This window comes from Leptonychotes weddellii, chromosome 1 (assembly GCF_054177405.1).
Source record: "Leptonychotes weddellii isolate Sample4059 chromosome 1, ASM5417740v2, whole genome shotgun sequence".
NCBI lineage: Eukaryota > Metazoa > Chordata > Mammalia > Carnivora > Phocidae > Leptonychotes > Leptonychotes weddellii.
In genome coordinates this window covers 83938554-83954153 of record NC_138369.1, presented here as the reverse complement: position 1 = coordinate 83954153, position 15600 = coordinate 83938554, and the positions used below count along the sequence as shown (strand labels likewise).

The window sequence follows — 15600 nt, the reverse complement described above, 5'->3', positions numbered from 1 at the left end:
CAACTGCCCCTTCCTCCATTTTTCCATGTCAGGTTTTCTCACCTGCAGTACTATTGACATTTTGGCTGGGATCATTCTTTGCTGTTGGGGACTGTCCTATGCATCGTAGGATGTTTGGCATCATGTCTGGCCAACAGCATCCCCCAGTTGTGATCATCAAAACTGTCTCCAGACTTTGCTGAATGGTCTCTGAGAGGCATCATCAGCCCCAGTTGAGAACCCCTGCTCTACATGAATACACTGCCTGTAAAATGGCAGGCTCATGTATTTGTAAACCTGTCAAAACTGCCAGCCCTGGGGTGCCTGGGTGGCTCAGTCGTTAAGTGTCTGCCTTCAGCTTAGGTCATGATCCCAGGGTCCTGGGATCGAGCCCCACATCGGGCTCCCTGCTCAGCGGGGAGACTGCTTCTCCCTCTCCCACTCCCCCTGCTTGGGTTCCTGCTCTCGCTATCTCTCTCTCTGTCAAATAAATAAATAAAATCTTTAAAAACAAAATGAAACAAAAAAACTGCCAGCCATGTGGATCAGACCCTGAGGGGGTGGGGTTCAAAAAAGCAAAGTCCTGAGACGAGTTCTACCTTTAATCTCAAGGAATATGAAGGAGATCCAAGGATGCAATCCCGAGCAGCTCTTACCAAAATCCCTTTCCTCTTCTCTAATATCCAACCATTCCATTCCTCACCTTTTTTCTACCGAATAGTGAACTCTCCCATCCGCCCATCCTCTCCCTCCATCTCCCTGTCCTACACGATGCCTCTGAACACATCCACGCTCCCTGCTCTCCATGGCCTCTTGCAAGAGGAGTTTGCTTTTTATTCTTTCTCCTTGTGATCTACCCGTGTGGCTTATACCATTTCTATTCCCCCTTTCATCCCCCTGATTCTGCAGTGAAAGTCCCAAAGATCTGGTCTGGACCCTCCAAGCTCTTCTCCACAGTTGGGTGTGGGTGGATGGGAGGAACTGAGCAGCTAAGCAGCACCAAATTTAGCAACGGGAGGAGGCCGGGAAAAGCTGGCAACACTCATATGTGTGAAGGGTTGCAGATTTTTTTCACCCTCCTCACAAATGTGCAAAGAAGATGCAGCATTTTCATTTCTCTAAAATAGTTCTTGTCTTCCTTGTGAGCCTCCAACCACTGAAGAGAGAGAAAAATATTCTGGCACACAATTTAAATAGACATTTTAGGTAAATGGTCCTTCTCTTGAGGTAAAAACATGCTTAGTCTCTTAGGTATCTGCATCCTTCTTTTTTGTCTTTTCAAGATGGTGTCTGGATTTTTGGTGGAGCTGTGGCTAAAAGACCCTGCAGGGACAGAGAAAAGATAGGATCCTCAGGTCCATGAAGAATCTTCTACATCTTTGCTGATTTCTGCTGTGGGTGGGTGGTCTGGACACTCCCTGGGTTGTATCCAACCCATTCCTGGAAGTTCTGTGAGCACCACTGAGGTTGTAACTACAGTCCCTACGGTCTGGTCTCTCCTGCCTTGGAAGGCCTGCTTGTGCTCCCTGATGACTCAGCCTCTGCTCTGGCTGCTGCTGCAGACCCCACATCCTCCATCTGGCTCCTGCCTAGGGTGTCCACCCCCAGTCTTACTGCTGATTCACCTTTTCCTTGGCCTCTCTGTGGACGCCCATTGGCTCTCAACTCAGCGACTTTCCAGGCCTCTTCGCTGGAGCAGATGGGAACTCGTTGGTCCCATTTCTTCCATGCTGGTCCTGGAGACAGCCCGGGAAATTCTATTCTACTTCTCTCCCAGCCGGATCATGCTATGCTGTTGAGTTAAAACTTGAGGTAGCCACTCCTAGCGTGGCGCCAGCCAACCTGCGAAGCCAGGCCCTCCCAGAGTTCCAAAGATGAAGTCTTCAGAAACTCTCCACCTTTCCTCCACCTACTTCACAAACCTTGCTTTGGCTGGAATCAAGAGAAGGGAGATTAGGCTCACCTCTGAGGCCTCCGCTACCTCTGTCTCCCTTTTTTTTTTTTTTAAAGATTTTATTTATTTATTTGACAGAGAGAGACACAGCGAAAGAGGGAACACAAGCAGGGGGAGAGGGAGAGGGAGAAGCAGGCTTCCCGCAGAGCAGAGAGCCCGATGCGGGGCTCGATCCCAGGACCCTGAGATCATGACCTGAGCCAAAGGCAGACGCTTAACGACTGAGCCACTCAGGCGCCCCTGTCTCCCTTTTTTTCCTAGATAGTCCACTAGAACTGATAGGGTGGGCGTTCCTCTTTCTCTTCCTGTTTACTCCAGGACTTCCCTATGTAAAACTCTACGATCAAGTTGGCTTTTGATACATTAACAAGAGAGAGAAAAGAATCTAGAACATCTTTTCTCTTTACAAAGTCTAACTTTTAAGATCATGAAAATTTCAAAAATCTTATTTGGAAGCTGATACTTAACTTTCCCTTTCTTTTCCTTTCCATTCCTCCTGGAACAATCCTAAGCCTCCCTGAGGCAACTGGAAACCTCGGGAAGTATGGGGGCCGAGGGAGGTCTGCATAAGGAAATATAAGAGGAAGCGGCATATCTGGGTACTTCAAAAATCTGTTATCACCATTATATACATTGATAATTCTTCCTACCACGTCATGTTCTAATGTGGTCATTCCACTGAGGCCTGCAAGGCTGAGACCGCAGCCCTGTGGGTAGACGGTGTCTGTCCAGTGAATGGCCAGAAGAAGACGTAGGTCCTCAGACAGGAAACCAGAATTCTGAGGGCAAATCTTAACAGAGAGGAGAAAGGGCTCTTTGCTATCCTCGGTGTCTCTTGGCCTGAACTCAAAGAGCCCTCAGGCCTAGGACAGTCCTCCCATTTTCTCTCAAATGGAGTCAGGCCAGGCCTTGCAAAGGGAGACTTCTTTGTAGGGTTGTGTTTCTCTGACTCTACAAGTCAAAAGATCCATGTAATAGAATGTTTTTAATGTGAGGACCAATGTAGGGTTATCGACTTTTTATTTTGCCAAGCAAAATGTTAGAAACAAGCCACTATTTATATCATCAATGTTTTTTGTTTTTTTTTTTTAAAAAAGGACTTTTAACACCTAAAAAGTTGGTGATTTTGTTTTAAGGAAGGCATCATTTATTGACAAGAGAGAAAGCCACTTCAGTGGCCAGGAATGACATGAGGGAAAGGCATGGAACAGAGGCAGGAAAGAGAGATAGGCAATGTCTATTCCAGGGGTGGTGGTTATACTTCTTTGCCCACTGGATTTGCACGGGGGCCAGTGGGGAGCGGGACTGAAAGGAATTTAGAGCATGTCATGGAGATCCTTGAGTAACAGGGTGAGAAACTAGAATGTCAGCTTTGAGAGAGTTAGAGTTTCTGGCTGCTTCATGAGAAGGGAACTGCCATGAAGAAAAACCGTATTTGGGAAATTGAAGTTATAGGTTATGTGCAGCCTCTGATGAAATTACTGCACTTTGAGGGAGAGGGGCTAGAGGAAGGAAAGGGATTTTGGAGAGAAAGGATGGAGGCCATCCATACTTTGGCTTCAGTGTAACATTTCATGGGAGCTGAATGGGGCACTTTTTCTCTGTTTGTTGGTTATTGTGTCTGTTGGTTACCATGGCAGGGGTGATTTTTAAGAGAGTCACAGATACTCCCAATAACTTAATAGATATGCACAGGGTAGGTTTTAACATTTTAGACAATTCCTGTCTTATTCTGTACAGAGCTTAGTTCCTATTGACGCACTCTTTCTTTTTTTTTTTTTTTAAAGATTTTATTTATTTATTTGAGAGAGAGAATGAGAGACAGAGAGCATGAGAAGGAGGAAGGTCAGAGGGAGAAGCAGACTCCCCGCTGAGCAGGGAGCCTGACATGGGACTCGATCCCGGGACTCCGGGATCATGACCTGAGCCGAAGGCAGACGCTTAACCGACTGAGCCACCCAGGCGCCCGCCGCACTCTTTCTGTCTTAATTCACCTTGTCCTAATGTCTGTATCTTTATATGGTTTGTACGTTTCCTTTGGCTCACTTACTATAGTAAGTAATTATTTCATTAATGTCAGCATTTCAGTAATGTTTGCTTCCTCCGCTAGACCGTAAGGTCCAAAAGAGAAGTGTCCTTCACTATTATATCTCCAGTACCAAGCCTGGGGCCCGATCTAGGATAGGTACTCAGTAAATATTTACTGACGGAGTAAATGAATGAATGCGTAAATGAATTTACCTCTAGGAAGAATGATTAGAATCATCCTCATCAAGTACACTTTGCTAAGTGTCTCTTTGTGTGGGCTCCTGGGTTATGTTTTGTGACAGAGTGAGGTTCTCGAAGGCCACGAGCAAACACAGCCGAATACTGGATCCCGTGATCACTGCTCCAGGAAGTGGTCTCGGTGGTTGGGGCAGCCTCTCTCCCCAGCTCGCGGTCCTGAGGCAGAGTGCTAGCGCAGTGCCATCCATTGGGTAAAACACAGCATCCGGCGTTTTACCCAATGACATAGCTCTTTACAAGTACACGTATGGTCATCCTGGCTAACGTTTGCTGATCCGGGATCTTTTCCGGCCTTTTACAATGTTGCGCATTTTTAAGTCTGGCGGCATTTCCAAGGCCAAACGTACTGTTTTCTTACCTTTTCTCTCTTAGATAGTAGCTGTGTTTAATGCCACTGTCTACACTTCAGATAAAGGAATCTTCTGTAATAAACTGTAGTCAGGGAATGGAACAATTAATAAAATTACCTTGTGTGCTACGCATGAGTCACTCGCAGACACAAATATTTGTGATAGAAAGTACATTCGACGGTGATGGTGTGGCAACGCTTTCATTGATAGAAGATTATTGGACAGAAACTTCAACAACATGCAGTTCCTCAGTCATTGTTGTAAACATCTGCTATTATGCTGCAAAAGCATGAACATAATGGTTAACAGAATCTTGGCCAAAGATGTTACTAATTATGCTTCATAGGGACACATACTTTTAAACACTGTATGTCAAATGTGTATGCACACCTTGGCCCATTTGTCCATTTTAGGAGAAAGGCTTATTGACTCAAATGATGTTGAGTACCTGTGGTCTCTTCTCAGTGGGTTATTATGCCAGTGTTAAAGTGGAATTGTTGGCTTGTGTAGCTCTACTTGTGGACAGATTCCCAAACTCTTTTTTAAAGTTCTGTGTTTTGGTATTTGATATTTTGTCTTTTCTTTCCTTTTCTGTCTCCTGGTTCCATAACAGAAATGGAACCTCTATATGATCCTTTTATTTGGAGAGATGGGAAAGGGAGCATGTTTTCTTCTTGTGTCTACATATGATATATATGATATTTCTACTTTGTATGTGTGTGTGCGTGGCCTTGTTTGTAGTCTTTTCATCACATAGAAGTTGTCCATATTTATGGATCCATCCTCAATCTTATCCTTTGTGATAATTGTTGTCATCATTTTGGGGCTGAAAATATCTTTTCTGTTTAAAGATCAGATACAGATGCACTTAGTTTTTATTTTGTTTGTCTAATTTTATTTTTTCCATTGTACTCTTTAATTCATTTGAAATTTACTTTAGCATATTGTTGGAACCAAACTTCACATTTCCCCCGGATAGGCAATAATCTCAACACCATTTGTTTTATAGACCATTTACTGTTCATTGGTTCGTGTTCCTTCTTTTGTTGTAAACTACATAATCTTATATGTAATTACCAATTTTATGACTTTCATTTCTGTTCCCTTTTTTACTTAAAAAATTTTTTTCTTAGAGAGAGAGCACATACGCACAAACAGTCGGGAGGGGCAGAGAGAGAGGGAGAGAGAATGTTAAGCAGGCTCCGCATTCAGGGCAGAGCCCAATGCAGGGCTTGATTTCACCATCCTGAGATCATGACCTGAGCGAAAACCAAGAGTGGCATGCTCAACCCACTGAGCAATCCAGGCACTCCACATTTCTGTTCCCTTAAGCAGCCTGTCAATTATTGTGCCAATACCACATATATTTGACCACAATAACTATTTAATAACTTTTAATATCTAAGTCTTCCTCATTACTATTCCCTTTGAAACTTTTCTTACCTATTCCTGTTTGTTTTTTCTTCCAGATGAACTGTAAGAATCATCCAGCCATTTCTCAAAATACAATGAATAGAATTTTGATTTACCTCCTTACATCTTTTTTTTTTTTAAAGATTTTATTTATTTATTTGATAGAGACACGGCAAGAGAGGGAACACAAGCAGGGGAAGAGGGAGAGGGAGAAGCAGGCTTCCCACTGAGCAGGGAGCGTGATGCGGGGCTCGATCCCAGGACCCTGGGATCATGACCTAAGCCAAAGGCAGCTGCTTAACTACTGAGCCACCCAGGCTCCCCTACCTCCTTACATCTTATTCAAGTCAGTATTTATTAAGAATTGATATAGAGGAGCTAATCAACGTTGACCAAATAATAATGGCAGTAACATTTAGAAGTCTCTATTTCCTTATATTGCAAAGCTTTTAAATGTTCTAAAGGGTATCTCCTATAATATTGTTAATCAAGAGGTTTCAAAATACTTGAAAACAAGACAATTAAGGCAGATACTAGAGAAGGGAAAAAAATCTCTTCACTGTAAACCAGGATTGTTTACCAATAGGTTGGCTGATTATAAATAGGATTCAGTATCTCTTTAATTCAAATCAGAAAATTGAAAGTTACATAAGAGATTAAGGTAAAAATTGGGGAAAGGAACACATGGGCTTAGACAGTCGCATACTCTAAAAGGAGACTCAGAATATTAACGGTGCTGAGTTAGCATCTCAGTGGAGGGCATCCTGGATCCCGGGTTCATCTTCTCATTTGAGATTGCAGCTCTGCAACTGGTTTGGATAAACTACCTTTGCAGGAAGATAGAGAAAAAAGTTTGGGCATGATAAAGTAAATCATTCCCACCAACAGTTCATACTATTAGACACTAGAGTTAAATATAAGTGGTTATATGGGGCACCTGGGTGGCTCAGTTGGTTAAGTGTCTTCCTTCAGCTCAGGTCATGATCTCGGGATCCTGGGATCAAGTCCTGCATCGGGCTCCCTGCTCAGCAAGGAGTCTGCTTCTCCCTCTCCCTCTGTGCTTGCCCTCTCTCTCTCAAATAAATAAATAAAATCTTAAAGAAAATATAAGTTGTATAATCGTTATAATCTGTTTGTTATTTATTCTATTGGATAATTAAGAGATTTTAATTAGAAACTAAGATAATACAATTAAGTTTGTAAACAGAATTTGAATGTTAAGAAAATTTAATTTACTACATCAATAAGTTTTATTTAATGTATTATTACTTTTTGGTGGATTTAGGAAGATTTTTTTCTAGCAAATATTTTTTATTTTTTAACTAATTTTTTATTTTTAACTAATTCTAATTAGTTAAGAGTGTTATATTAGTTTCACGTGAACAATATAGTGATTCAACACTTCCATACCTCATCCGTTGATCACAAGTGCACTGCCTAATCCCTATCACCTGTTTCACCCCTCCCCCACCCACCTCTCTCTGGTAACTATCAGTTTGTTCTCCATAATTAAGAGTCTGTTTCTTGATTTTTCTTTTTTCTCCCTTTGCTCATTTGTTTTGTTTCTTAAATTCCACACGTGAATGAAGTCATATGGTATTCGTCTTTCTCGGACTTATTTCACTTAGCATAATACTCTCTAGCTCCACCCATGTCATCGCAAATGGCAAGATTTCATTCTTTTTATGGCTGAATAATATTCCACTGTATATACCTACAACATCATCTTTATCCAGTCATTAATTGATGGACACTTGGAATGCTTCCATATCTTGCTATTGTCAACCATGCTGCTATAAACAGGGCATTTGAATTAGTGTTTTTGTATTTTTTGGGTGAATACCCAATAGTGCAATTGCATAAGGTAGTTCTATTTCTAACTTTTTAAGGAACCTCCCTTCTGTTGTCCAGAGTGGCTGTACCAGTTTGCATTCCCACCAACAGTTCATGAGAGTTCCTTTTTCTCCACAACCTCACCAACACCCGCCGTTTCTTGTGTTGTTGATGTTAGCCATTCTGATAGGTGTGAGGTGGTACCTCATTGTAGTTTTGATTTGCATTTCCCTGATGGTAAGTGATGATGAACATCTCTTCATGTATCTGTTAGCCATCTGTATGTCTTCTTCGGAGAAATATCTGTTCACGTCTTCTGCCCATTTTTTAATTGGATTATTTGTTTGGGGGTTATTGAGTTGTATAAGTTCTCTGTATTTTTTGGATACTAATCCTTTGTCTGATATGTCATTTGCAAATATCTTTTCCCATTCTGTAGGTTGCCTTTTAGTTTTGATGATTGTTTGGATTTAGCAAGATTTTGGTTGTTGAATTTTTTAAAAAGATTTATTTATTTATTTGAGAGAGAGAGGAGCGTGCAGAGGGGAGGGGAAGAGGGAGAGGGAGAGAGAGAATCTTAAGCAGACGACGAGCTAGGCACAGAGCCTGATGTGGGGCTCCATCTCACAATCCTGAGATCAAGACCTGAGTCAAAACCAAGAGTCAGATTCTTAACCGACTGAGCCACCCAGGCGCCCCTTGTTTGTTAATTTATAACAGTTATATGGGAAACTGAAATGTCTGAGAGGATCTGACATGAAATTTGTAAATGTTTTAAATGTTTATGGGTATTTAGTTAAGTCAATTTATATAAATAGTTACTTGACAGAGGAACATAATCTTTTAAATTTATGTTAATGAACATTAGTTCAAAGATGGGAGAAAATAATTATTTTTATACTTTTGAACATATATATTTATGAATAAAACAACTGTGTTTACAGGTGACTTTATGCTTACATTTTTCTAACTTAAATGAACTGAATATTGATTTAGACACCTGTTAACATGTGTATTTCTTTCCGTGCTCCAAAATCTAGTTTGGACGTTAATATTCGATTGGTAGTGAGATACCCAACTCATCTAGGTTTTCTGGGGACTACGTTGGTTTCAAAACTGGGAAACTTGGCAAACTGGGGCAGTAAGTCACCGTTATTGGCAGACAATTCTCTGACCTTTGCAACAGCCCTGTGGTAACCTGGTGTGAAATCCGTGTGCAGGGTGATCATTCCCATTAACAGAGGCAGCAGCTGGGCTCAGAGAAGTTAACATGGCTTGGCCAAGGCCATAGTGTGGTTTCTCATTTCTTCACCTTTCTCACGTCCTTTTTCTACTTAATGTGATTGGTTGATTTATTTCTGAGGTCTTTCCTCCCTCCGAAGTAGAGAACTTGGTTTCTTCTTTCTAGAATAAATGAGTTTTATTTTCACCTGAAGGAGCCACAGTCTAGGATTAACTTCAGCAGTAATCCCTACAAATTCCTTTGTAGAGACATTCAGGGAGGTTGCCTTAGCCTTTGCAAGACGGGTAGAAATAAAGGTTACAAAGATTTTCAGGGTATGGGTTACTGTGCATTTTAAAAATAATTTTGCTGATTCTTTAAAAACATATTACTACTTCTAATTAACTTCTTTATAACAGTTTTATTGAGATACAATTTGTACACCATACAATTCACTCAATGTGTGTCATTCAATGCTTTTTAGTATCACAGTTCTACAACCACCATGACCATCAATTTTATAACATTTTCCTTACTCCAAAAGGAAACCCCATACCTCTTAGGAGTCACTCTCCATTTCCCCCCAAGCAGCCCTAACCAATCGCTAATTTACTTTCTATCATTAAAGATTTGCCTACTCTGGACACTTTATATAAATGGCATCATGCATTATGTAATCTGTGTCTGGCTTCTTTCACCTGGCATGTTTTCAAGGTTCATCCATGTTGTAGCATGCATCATTACTTCATTCGTATGGCTGAATAATATTCTGCAGTGTGGTTACACCACATTTTATTTATCCTTTCATCAGTTGATGGTCGTTTGGGTTGTTTATACTTTTTGGCCATTATGAATTATGCAGCCATGAACACTGGTGTACAAGTCTGTGTGCAAGCACATACTTTCATTTCTCTTGAGTATATACCTAGGAGTGGAATTGCTGGGTCCTATAGTAATTGTATGTTTAATATTTTTTTAAAAGATTTTTTATTTTTTATTTGACAGAGAGAGAGCACAAGCAGGGGGAGCAGCAGGCAGAGGGAGAAAGAGAAGCAGGCTCCCTGCAGGGAGCTGGATGTGGGGCTCAATCCCAGGACCCTGGGATCATGACCCGAGCTGAAGGCAGACGCTTAACTGTCTGAGCCACCCAGGCGTCCCTCTATGTTTAATATTTTGAGGAACTGCCAGATTTTTTCCAAAGAAGTTGCACCATTTTACATTCCCACCAGCGGTGCATATTTCTGCACTGCTGAAATTGACTCCAATTTCTCTACATGCTCCCTAACCTTGTTATTATCTGTTTTTTGGATTTATAGCAATTCTAGTGGATGTGAAGCAGTATCTCATTGTGGTTTTGATTTGCATTTCCCTGATGACTAGTGGTGTTGAGCATGTTTTCATGGGCTTGTCAGCCATTTGTATCTTTTCTTTGGAAAAATGTCCGCATAGATCATTTGCCCACTTAAAAATTGGATTATATGTCTTTTTATTATTGAGTTGTAATTGCACTTTATATATTCTAGATATGTCGTATATCAGATGTATGATTTTTAAATATTTTGCACCATTCTGAGGGTTTTCTTTTCATCTTCTTGGTAATGTCCTTTGAAGCACAGAAGTTTTTAATTTTGATGATGTCCAATCTATCTATTTTCTGTTGTTGCTTTTGCTTTTGGTGTCATATTTAAGATATATTTCACTTAAAGTTATCATATATAGTATGATATCATATATATATCATATATAGTATGAAAATATTATTCATTATGTGATAAAATGAATATGTTATTTGCATATATATTTATATATTATGTATTTTATATTATAAAAATATTTTATGATTTTATAGTTCATAAGACATGTTATATTTTATATAATACATATATTTTGTATAGGTACACAATAATTGAAATATCTTGTTTATATGTACATACTTAGTGACTAGAAATCCAGAAACAAGGCATGACCTTAGACTCAAATGCCACTGAAGAAGAGAGACATTTTCTTTTCACTTAACTAGATTACTGTTTATTTATTTTTTTAAAAGATTTTATTGATTTATTTGAGAGAGAGAGAATGAGAGAGAGGGGGGAGGGTCAGAGGGAGAAACAGACTCCCTGCCGAGCAGGGAGCCCGATGCGGGACTCGATCCCGGGACTCCAGGATCATGACCTGAGCTGAAGGCAGTCGCTTAACCAACTGAGCCACCCAGGCGCCCCTAGATTACTATTTATTATAAAAGGGTACAGTTAAGGAACAGCCAAATGGAAGAGATACTTAGGGCAAGGTTCAGAAAAAAGGGCATGAAGCTTGCATGTCCTCGTTGGGCACGCACCACTCTCCCTGCACGGCTACGTTTGCCAACCTGGAAGCCCTCCAAGTTCTGTGCTTTTGGGTGTTTGTTTGTTTGTTAAAGAGTCAATTTCTATCTGGGCCAACTGCTTTAAAAGTCGGAGGAGGAGGGATGGGATTCAAGGGATGGATTTTATCCATGTGAATGGCAACACTGTGGTAACAAAAACATTCAATTTGGGAAACCTCTTGTGAGCATCTGTGATATGAAAATAATTTTCACCTGGAAGAGGGTTAAGCCCAGAAAGCACCATGAAGAAGTTTTCTGAAATTAAGGGGCGGGGGGGGGGGAGAAAGTCATAGCTTTACTCACAATTACCATAAAACAGATTTGGTGAATTCTTTAAAATCACAATCAGTAGAAATTTGTTTTTCTTAGGACTGGACACTAGATGTCTCAGTTACATTGGGTCTGCAATGAGAAAAGAGGAATTTATAAAAAAGATTGGCACAGAAATGTGAGCTATGTAATCTTGTATATGATGGAGCTTTTTATTGGGGACATTGGAATTTAATTTCAATTCAACTTTCTTTGAAACCAGGCTACAGATAGCTATTACCTTTGAGATTCTTAACTAAGGACTCATTAAAATATCGGTAATGTCCTGTAATTTCCTGGATGAGGAAATTAAAAGAAAGATATTTAAAGATTTGTTAAGAGACTTAGACGAAAGTGGAATGAGAATTCAGGGAAGAACCAGAAATTACCAGCTCCCTACATCGTCCTTAAGAAAGCAGTTATTTCTACTGAGTAATTTACAAGAAGATTTTTGTTAACAGGAAAAAAGAAAGTGTTCTAGATGAGCCAGATACATTTAATGGAAGTATAATATGGAGAGAGAAGCACTGGATTAGGAGACCAAAGATACGATTTTTTAATAGTGAAATCACTGGATTTTAGGTTCCAAGATGCCATTTAAATTCCTTCCATCGGGGCCTTGTTTTCCTCTAGCCTCTAGGGGGAGTTCAACACTCTTTTCCTGGAGGAAGAACTCAAGAACCAATGGAATTCTCAGGGCCAATATACAACAATTGTTTTTTGTAATGATGAGTAAAATAACCGTATATCCATTAAACTATAAAAATGTGGGGCGCCTGGGTGGCTCAGTCGGTTAAGCGGCTGCCTTCAGCTCAGTTCATGATTCCAGGGTCCTGGGAGGGAGCCCGGCATTGGGCTCCCTGCTCTGCGGGGAGTCTGCTTCTCCCTCTCCCTCTGCCTCCCTGCCGCTCCCCCTGCTTGTGCTCTCTCCCTCTATCTCTCTCTCTGTGTCAAATAAATAAATAAGATCTTTATAAAAAACCACTATGAAAATGTTTGTCTATGTGTCCCTGAAATGATCTTGAGTGCCTCTAGTAGAACACATATCATGTTCTTGGGGAAAGTATTGCAGGCAAACGTGGACAGAAGGAGAAAGGATGAGGGAGACAGCAGAACACCAGAGAAGGTAGAAAAGAGGCCAAGAGAGCCCATGACAGTGATAATGATCCAGCATACACCAATGGGTCCCATGGGTTCCTCCCAAACCTGGGAGGGAGGGAAAAGAGTGGCACTGTGTGGACTCAGGGTGATCCCTGGGGGTGAATTAATCACGACAGGTACAACTCACTCTCTGGCCCTCTGGCTCTGCCACTTCCCTCCTACTCATGCACACACACCAATCCTGATCTCTCTCTCTCTCTCTCTCACACACACACACACACACACACACACACACACACACACACAGTACGTCCCAGGGTAGCCTTGGTCCTACCCGCATAACTGCAGAGAAAGGGTGGGAATAAAAGGCTAATTGTTAGTACATGAGCCTCTTAGGTGACATTTTTGGGACTTCCTGGGAAATCACCCCTTGCCCTCAACCTCTGGCCCTCCCAGGGTCATTGCCCACCCCCACATGCCTCCCTCACAGGGCCATTTATCCAGGCTCATGTGGGTGTGCTCTTGAGGTGGAGCTGGCAAGGGAAGTTGAAGGGTACTCAGTTCTGGTCCCAGACTGCTGAGTTTTACTAAGAAAAAACAAGTGATGTCTGTTCTGCTAGGCCACACAATGAGCTGCTTTCTCTGAGAGTCGTGACCTTTACCCAGGAAGAGGCCGACACACTTATCAAGTCTCTACATTTGCTGGAGAGAATCTGTGGTAAACAGAGCAAGAAGGCCTTCATTGTCACCAACGGCCTCTAGAAGCCACTAGGGCTTTTTATGCAGAGCCCTTGGTTGCCTGGTCAATGGCTATCATCCAATTTTACTGTGGAGGTAGACTATTTAAAGTTAAAAAATAATTTATTTCCTTGAATTTGGATTGGCCTGGATGATCGCCAATGACGGCCAATGGGGCCATGCTATAGAGAACGCACTGGTTGCTCACTCATAATTCATGTCTTCTCCTTCCATGATCAAAGAGCCCTGATTTTGGACAGTGAATTGGTGACCATGACTCAATCCCAGAGGGTAACTGTTACTGCAACCATGCCTTTCCTGCTTGCCAGGGATTGGTCTGACTACCTGTGGATTCGGGCTGCTGAAAGGTAGGGAGAAAGTGCTGCCCTTTCTTCTTGCTTTTGGACGTGTGAGGGCCTGCTGCTCTGGCCATCTTCTGTGAGCGTGGGTATTATAAACAGTTGACAGAGGTGAATAAAGGCACAGGTCCTTGTTGATACAACTGAGCTTTGGAACTGCCTACTTTGGGACATCTTGTTAAGTTGCCTTAACAAGACGGATTGCTGTCCAAAGCATCTTAACTGATACACATGCTTTTTCCCCAGCCGATCTAACACTATCAGGCATAAAACAAACCCTTCGGCAAACAATTTATAAATGCTCTGGTTTCCTTACGGCTTAAAGCAAGATGCTGACTCCAGAGGATTTCCAAGCAATCTGATTGCGCGGTTACACTACAGTGAAACTGGAGATTGATTTGAACAATATGCATCAGGCTGGGTGGCCAGGGAATCCTCTTTCCTGTCAAGACAACAGCCTGATTACCTGAGAACCAGCTTTCTTCTTTGTTCAGTTCTTTTTGTCTCCCTGAAGGATTTGGAATTGAGATCCATCCACTCGTCCATCCATCCAGTAAATATCTACTAACCCTCCGTCATGTGCTCACTTACCGCTGTGGTGGGAATGGCTTCCCTGATTCGCCTGAGCCAGGCGCCGTGCTCACCATGATGACTGCGGCCGTGCTGTGGGCCGTGGGCTCTTTGGTCAACAGCCTCCTGCTCCCAAAGCTGGGCGCTTCTGGAGGTGGTGTCAGAGGCAGTCCTGGGAAACAAAGGTTTATCTGGGGCCAACCATGCAGAGCCACGGCATCAGGTGTGTGGAAAAGGACACGCCGCAACAGGGATAGAGGCGCTATTCCATGACAACATCCAGAACGGGGTCATTGGCTTGGAAGAAATCTCTGAGAATTGCTGCCTCACTAACAGTCACCTAACAGATGAGGACACAGACACAAAGAGAACAGATCACTTGTTTTCCATATGCTAAATCCATCAAGGTGTACACTTAAGATTTGTGCACTGTACTGTGGGTATGTTTAACTTCAGTTAAAAAAAAAAAAATCCAAAAAGGAACAAAAGCAGAAATGACCCTGGATAATTCTTTTTAAAGTTTATTTATTTAAGTAATCTCTGCACCGAAAGTGGGGCTCAAACTCATGACCCAGAGCAGCAACCTCTTCGGACCGAGCCAGTCAGCACCCGCACCCGCCCCTAGATATTTTTACCATCACTTAAAGAAAGGAATAAAGGCAGAACTTTGAATAAAAGGAAAACCAGTGATACTTTACACATTTAAATTAGTAATTATGGGAACGATTCAATTAGTTTCTCATCTCTCTCCTACTAGAAGCTCTTCTAAATCTAGAGTTGAAGTTTTAACTTCAGTGTCAATGAGATCTTCTGAAAGTATGTTGCTTTCTATAGGTGATACACAGTAGGAATGCTGGTGTCTCTGTGTTGATCTTAGAGTTCAGATTCATGCCTTGAAGTTGTTGGCTCCCACTCTGGGGTCAGGAATGGTCACAAAGATTCAGAATGGTCTGGATGTTTGTAAAGAACAAGCTTCAGAGGACTTTCTAAAACATGTGTTATTTTAATTCAATTAATTAACATAATGTATCACTGGTTTCAGAGGTATAGGCCTGTGATTCATCAGTCTTATATAACACCCAATGCTCATTACATCAGATGCCCTCCTTAATGTCCATCACCCA

At 41.6% G+C, this 15600-nt stretch overlaps 1 protein-coding gene across 1 annotated transcript in view; it reads right to left on the bottom strand.

Moving 5' to 3' along the window:
- PXYLP1 (2-phosphoxylose phosphatase 1) overlaps positions 1-15600 on the bottom strand; it is a 336729-nt gene that overhangs the window by 94681 nt on the left and 226448 nt on the right. The gene's annotated exons all lie outside the window — the stretch shown is intronic.